At 42.7% G+C, this 6,802-nt stretch overlaps 1 long non-coding RNA gene across 2 annotated transcripts; it reads left to right on the top strand.

Annotated features, from left to right (window-relative positions):
* The first annotated feature begins 219 nt into the window (after positions 1-219).
* Positions 220-3,338, top strand: LOC129160601 (uncharacterized). 2 transcript variants are annotated; one of them, XR_011520436.1, is made up of 4 exons: positions 220-2,436; positions 2,510-2,567; positions 2,643-2,710; positions 2,826-3,338. It is a non-coding gene; the product is annotated as an uncharacterized lncRNA (long non-coding RNA). The 2 variants fall into 2 exon arrangements; XR_008561186.2 differs by having other exon boundaries at positions 2,783-3,338.
* Positions 3,339-6,802: the final 3,464 nt, after the last annotated feature.

Here is a 6,802-nt window from a genome sequence, read left to right as displayed (position 1 = left end):
GAAACTGTTCCGGGATTTTGAGTCTCTCTGTGTGTGTATTCTGTTTTGGATATTTTTTGTGCAATTGTTGGACAAAATGACTTGCTGTGGCATTAACTGCACTAATAGAGCGTCCAAGGAGTCTCCACTTCATTTTTTTCGGTAAGTAAAATGATATTTATGTATTTTAGGTCACTGCCGAGCTGAGCTTGGATTTTAACATGTACTGTTTAACCATGAAATTTAAATGTAAAACCCAGTGCATTTAACATAATGCTGCACTTTAGAAAATGGGTTGAAATATAACATGTTGGTGGAGCTGGGTTCCGACTATCGGCTTGTGGAGCTCTTGGGAGACCGATGTTTTCCACCCGGTTCTCCCCTCCCCGCAGCTCGGCGCATCTCTGTCTGACCACGGCTTCTGTCTGCTGCGCGGGCTGCCGGCTTTCAGCAGCTTTCGGGAGACCTCTGTGTTCCACCCGGTTTTACCCAGCGGTCAGCCCGTCGTATCTCTGACTCTGAAGTTCTGGTGTTGTGCACAGTTAACTCCGGTTGCAGCTAGGTTGCTACCTCTTTTAGCTTAGCTCCCACCTCCGCGTTAGCTTTAGGTTAGCCAGGGTTAGCTTCAGGTTAGCTTGTAGCTAGTTCGACGGGTGTCGTCAGTTGATCCCAGCCTAACAGCCCCACCCTCAGTTCCACCTCTCTTCCCTTTTGTGGAATTGTCTGGGCTTAACGGAACCTGTGACACGGTCAAAATGGCGGTGGTGGCCACCTCCCATTTAGCCTCAAAAACGTGTTATTGGAGTCTGTGGAAACCCATTGTCCAATATTTATTTGTCGATGAGTTTGAGTCATTTTGAATACACTTTAGCCAATGGCTAAAGAGAAAGATACTACGTAAACCAGTAGAGTACTACGTAGCAGCTCTGTGTCAAAGTTATAAAAGCATCGAGAGTCTCGGCCACGCCTTGTGGCGAGTTGGGAGTTGGATTTGCAAGCGAGTGTAGGACGGTTAGCGGCAGTTCAGCATTAGCATATAGCATTAGCATATCCTAGTTTTAGCATAGCTTTTAGTGTTATACATACTTATTTAGTGTTAGCTTGGCTGTTGGATATTGTAGTTTAGTTAGTGTTTAGCTGTTAGTGTTATTAGGAAAGTAGTTCGGGTTTAATGTTCCATATTGTGTTAGTATGGTGAGAAGGTGTAGAGCAGTGGGTTCGGTGGCTCTGTGGGGTTGCACTCCTTTCTGCTGGACTTAGAAATTAGGTGCCAGTGATTGCGCGCAATCGGTGTCTGGAAAAAGTCAGCTCCCGCCTGGTGCTGTAGTTTGCAACCAGCATTTTACCCGCGATTCCTTCGCCAACATGATGGAGTTTGAACTGGGTTATTCTGCACGTCTCCGTTTGAAGAGGGAGGCCGTGCCCACCGTGGCTCTTCTGCGATTTAGATGCAGCCCACTGACTCTGCTCCACCACCATGGCGGGCTCCAGTCTGAGGTGAGTAAGCTAAATAAAAGTTTTAACATCTTCTAAAGACAATTCCCTACCTAAATGCAAAGTTCGAGAGACGTGGTTGACTTAATTTAGCTAATATCAGCCTGCACAGCCTTTGGGCTGAGTTGTCAAGTTCACAAAATGTGGAAAGGGATGTAAGGTTAGAATCAGCGGTGAATCGGAACATATCTCGAAGCCCTGGCCGACAAAACGGTCCACATGACTATTACTGTCAGGCTCGGAGAAAATTCGGGTTGTTTTTGTGTCAGTTGATAATTCTGCTAACAGTGACTCTAGCTAACGCAGCACTAGCTGACAGACAGCATTACAGCGTGAAATCCAGCTTTACACCACAGCGTGACACGATTCTGTGAGGAATTCTGTTCAGGTCACATTTCAGGCTCTCCACATCATATGTGACTGACGTTTACGTTAGAATAACGATCACACACTAGGAATGTTATGAAGCGCCTATATGACAGTTTCTTTTGTATATTATCTGACTTTATAATCTCCAACAACAATGTGCTTCTATTTTTTTCAGGCTAAATCTACCCAAGACATTGGCTGTCAGACTGATTTAGTAGTCTGCAAGAATGTACTTGTCCAGGCTGACGTGAAGCCTTACCGGCGTAGCAAAGGTGAATTATTTTTAATAATCGTCTATGTAAACATTTTATTAATACATTCTAGTTTTTATTTGTTTTACAAATTATTGTTACACGTGATTTTATGCTCTTTTAAACATTTATAAATGAGCTGCTTATTTGTTTTTTACATAGCCACCCAGTTTAGAGCTCCCAGCTGCTGTGTGTCTGGTGACACAGGGACCATGACGGAAATTCATCTTCCAGAAAGTCCCAGAGCAGCGTCCACACCCCTGAAAAGACCAAGATGTGAGGTGTCTGCTGTTGATTCCAGCTTCCACCTCAGTGACAGTGCGAGCTCAGTGAACTGTTCAAGGTAAAAAAATTTAAACAATTTCAGAAATTTTAAGATATTAACAATTAAATAAGAATGTGATTACATCATGAAGGAGGCTACTGATTCTGGCCCTGTGACACTTGGTGGTGACGTGTGAGCTGATTCACCTGGTAAATAACTTTTACATTAAATATTTTGTTCTTTGCTATCAAAAGTAAATTAACTAATAACCTGCATTATTGCAGGACACTCAGCAAAATATGGACTACACCATGAGGCAGGCACACGTTAATACTCTATAAGAGCACATAAGGTGAGCAACACCACAGATTATTATTACTGTACACTGTCCTGGATTTGTTTTCTTTCTACATCTCATCATTAGCCTGGCTGATCACCTGATAACTCCTGTCATCTGGTTATGACAGCATGAGGATGTCCTCACACACCTGTAACCTATCAGCTCATCTGGCAGAAGAGAGAGAGAAGAGACAACACCACATCTCCTGTTCCTGGAAAGCCTTCAGCCATCCTTCAGTGACTGAGAACCTCCATCAGCTCTGTCTCCTGTCTGCCTACAATTATTATAATAAATAATGTGTTTGACAAGTTTTTTGTGCTGCCAAATATCTCATTTTGATTCCAGTTTTGATATTTTAATGGATATTTATAAATTACATTATTTGAATTATCACATTGTTGCATGTTTAACTAGCTCTATTGTGATGAATTAAACTAGCACCTCACTGTTAAAAGCTCATTTTAATTTCAATCATGTTTAAGTATTTATGGACATGAACAAAAACAGGAAATGTATAAATTGAGATTTATTTAATTAATATAACAAATAAGGGGGAAAGAGTCATTGAAAGGCACATTCTTCTGGAAGCTCCTGATCCTGACAACACCAGCAGGAGACCAGCTGCAGACACCAGATGATCACCAACAACCAAGAGAGCAGCTGTCATCACTCATAAATAATGAAATCAGGGCAGTTTTAGTGGGCTGAACACATTACAGAATAATTTTCTCATGGGGTATTTTCATAACTTTCTCTGCTGCAGACTAATGGGCCATTCCCATCTGTACCGGGTCGGCCCGGGCCGCGTAGCCCCAGTCGGCCCCAGCCTGGCCCGGTTGACTCCACACATCCTTGTCTTAAGCCCATGTGGGCTGATTTTACCCACCAATCAGAGGCTTGCTCTAATGGAAGGTGTGAATTTGCTGTCAGCAGTGGGTGTGTTGGCCCTGGTCGGCCTGAAGCAGATCCCCTCGAGAAGAGGGCTGAGAATGAGCCTTGGTTGGCCCGGAAAAATACCAGGCCACCCAGATATGTAAACAACCTACGCTACCCTGCCCGGGCCGACCCGGTACAGATGGGAATGGCCCATACTTGAGCCCAGGGCTCCTGGAGAGCTGCTATCCAGCACGTTTCAGTGGTTTTCCTGCTTTAACAGGTTAGATTAGCTGTTAAGCAGCTCATCTATTTGTTGCTGATTAAAACCAGGTGTTTTGAAGCAGTTAATCTCTAAAACATGCTGAATACTAGCCCTCTAGGGCCGTGGAGCCAAACCCTGCAGCTAAGCTAATGCTATGGCTAACGGCTACTTACCATTCAGAGCTGGTTCTGTTGGGTCGGTTCCGGTAGTTTCAGGCAACTCACAAGCTCAAAACAATAAGGCTCAAGTCCGCTTGTCTCCTCCAAATAGACTTGGTTCCTTTCTTCTCGAGTGTCTGGGTAAGGAGGGGGAGAAACTCCCGCGGCTCCGCCCTCTCGGTCCGCCAGGCAACGCCTACTAATGTTGCAGTTTTTAAAATTGATACATGGGTGGAGAAGGACTCTGAGGCATGCTTGACCCGCTCTTTAACTCTTCACTCGTTGCCAGTGATGAAAAGGAGTCTGATGTGCTTATTATTTTGCCAGAGGTTGCACTCCCAGGGATTTTTGACCCAAATGGCCATCTGTTGGTAAAGTTTTACTTGAACACAAAGATAATGCTTCCTTGCAAATATTAAGGTGTGTGCTGCCCCCTTTCACCAGGGAAAATACACACTGTTACTTTAATTAAATTCTGAGGGAAATCACAGTGAATGTCAAAGAGTTTCTAATAATTCCTCATAATTTCCATCACCCTGAGCTTAACACTCTACTTCTGAGTATTTTGTTTAATATTTCAGAGGTTAATGTCAAGAATTTGTGTTGCGGCTAGATTTAACTGAAACAAAATCATTTTCCTAAATGGTGACCATATGCAGTGGAAATTTCCAGGAAAGATCCAATGTTCTCTCATGGTAACTCATGAGGTAGTCCTTAAGTGGAAGTCATTTAAATCACCTTTCTCAAGCTCAAAAGTCCCGACCTTGCTGTGGAATTGCTTCTGTTTAGCTTTAACTGATGCGCTAATGGCTAGTGACAGCAGAGACAATTCACAAGTAGATTCATTTGCATCATACAGTCTCTGAAACATAAATGTAGTGATTTCCTGCTGCTCCAGAATCCAGCAGAAGAACTAGCTGTTTGCTAAAGTTAGATGGAGTCACAGCAATGTTTCAGTTTTGAAAGTTACTTTCACAAAACTTTTATGAGGTTTTTGTTGTTGAGGTTTCAAGATGAAATTGACCAACTTTGTCCTTAGCTCAGGTGTGACTAGCCATTAGCTTATCAGTCCGATTGGATGAAACCTTTCTCCTTGTGTCTGGGGGTGTTTAGCAGAACTCTGTTCCTACCAACAAACAATGTGTATTTATATTGATATAAAAGTGACAATGATTGCAGTAACTCTAAACAACCAGCTGTAGTTTAGAGGAGAGGCAGAGGGAAAATGACAGAAATGACTTAAAACATGCTGGGTGTTGTAAGTGTAACGTGAGGAAATATGGGTTTTCTGTCACAAAGGTGGTGCTGGACTCAGCTAGGTCAAAGCTGGGTCATTGAGAACTTTCACCCACAGATTAAGACCTGAACGCCAGCGAGTCTGGGAGGAAACCATAACATCTGCCACCTGCGGTACCAGAAGAAGGAGTTCTCATGGACAAGTAGTCATAACAAATCAAAACATAAAGTTTAAACTTCTTTTTCTTGATTTTAATGTTAAAGTAACCATTATCATTTTGCTCATTATAAATGTGTTTTAATCAAATGAATGACTATTATGCTTTGGGGTAATTATAATGGATTAATGAATCCATTCTTAAATAATGTTGAGAATGTGTGGTACTGACCTTCACACACACCCACACACATCTTCCCACAGTAAACTCCAGACACATTTGATGACGCACATGTTTGCTTTGAGAAGAGAAAGGCTTTTGGTAAGTTTCAGTTCGTGTTGGACTACGGAAGAGAGTGGACCTGAAAACCAAAGGGGGGGCAGAGCCGGCTGGCTCGTTCTTCCCCCCTTTCACGCTGTTTCTGCCAAGCCAGGCAGAATAGCTGAATCGCAACTTCTAACGCAGACTCATTACCGAGTCTTTTGATTTCTGAGTGAATTAACTTAAGAAAGCGCGTCGACAAAACGCTTTACCATCAACGTGTACCGAGGGCAACTCTGGACCGGTTCCGTTCGACACCTACGTCTCCTGTCAGCCGCCGGTGTCATCTGGATATACCACAACATCCTCCACGGCCCGGATCCGAAAGAGGGTCCACAAGAATTCGGTGAGACAGAACACGGTGTTTAGCGTTTGGATGCATCTTTTCCAACTAAACCTAAGTTTATTCAAACCATCACTTTTCACTCAGACACCTGTTTCTTCCTGAAGCAAAATCAGATGCACACACGCATCCACCTCACCTCATCTCACCAAACTTTGCACCCACACGCATCCATAATCACATCATATCACTCTCACAACTCACAACATTCTCAATCTTCATAAATTCACCAGAAGGTCTATTTGAGCAAGAACAGCATATCAGCTGTTAAAGATTGTCCCACAAAGTTGCCAATGTGATTGTTGTTTCCTGTCTGTCAATTTTCAAAATCATTAGTTTAATTTGAAGAATTAAAACTTTTAATCCTTCAAACTGGTTTCCTCATTGAACTGAAACACAGACACTCAGATATTATCGGCAGTTTATCGATGAAAACAACCTTTGAGTCTTCTGAACCATATAAAATTTGGTTATTGATTTATTAAAAATTAATATTCCGAATTAATACGTAGCATGGTTCCTCTTTCACAAAAGAGCATAAAACCACAACGCTACATTAATGGCGAGCGTATCCAGACTTCTATATCTGCGATTTATCTGATTTCTAACATCTAAAAGCTACAAACAGCGCTTTTATCTGTGTTTCACTTTGATGTCTTATTTTGAACGACACCGGAAATTATTCCGCTGAAGTCACTCTTCCGGGAGACGTCCTGGTGGAAACTTGACGGGGAAGATCTCCGATCTCAA

This window comes from Nothobranchius furzeri, chromosome 4, assembly GCF_043380555.1.
Source record: "Nothobranchius furzeri strain GRZ-AD chromosome 4, NfurGRZ-RIMD1, whole genome shotgun sequence".
In the NCBI taxonomy this organism is placed as follows: Eukaryota; Metazoa; Chordata; class Actinopteri; order Cyprinodontiformes; family Nothobranchiidae; genus Nothobranchius; species Nothobranchius furzeri.
Note: the sequence above shows the minus strand (reverse complement) of the source record. Positions and strands in the feature narration are given on the sequence as shown.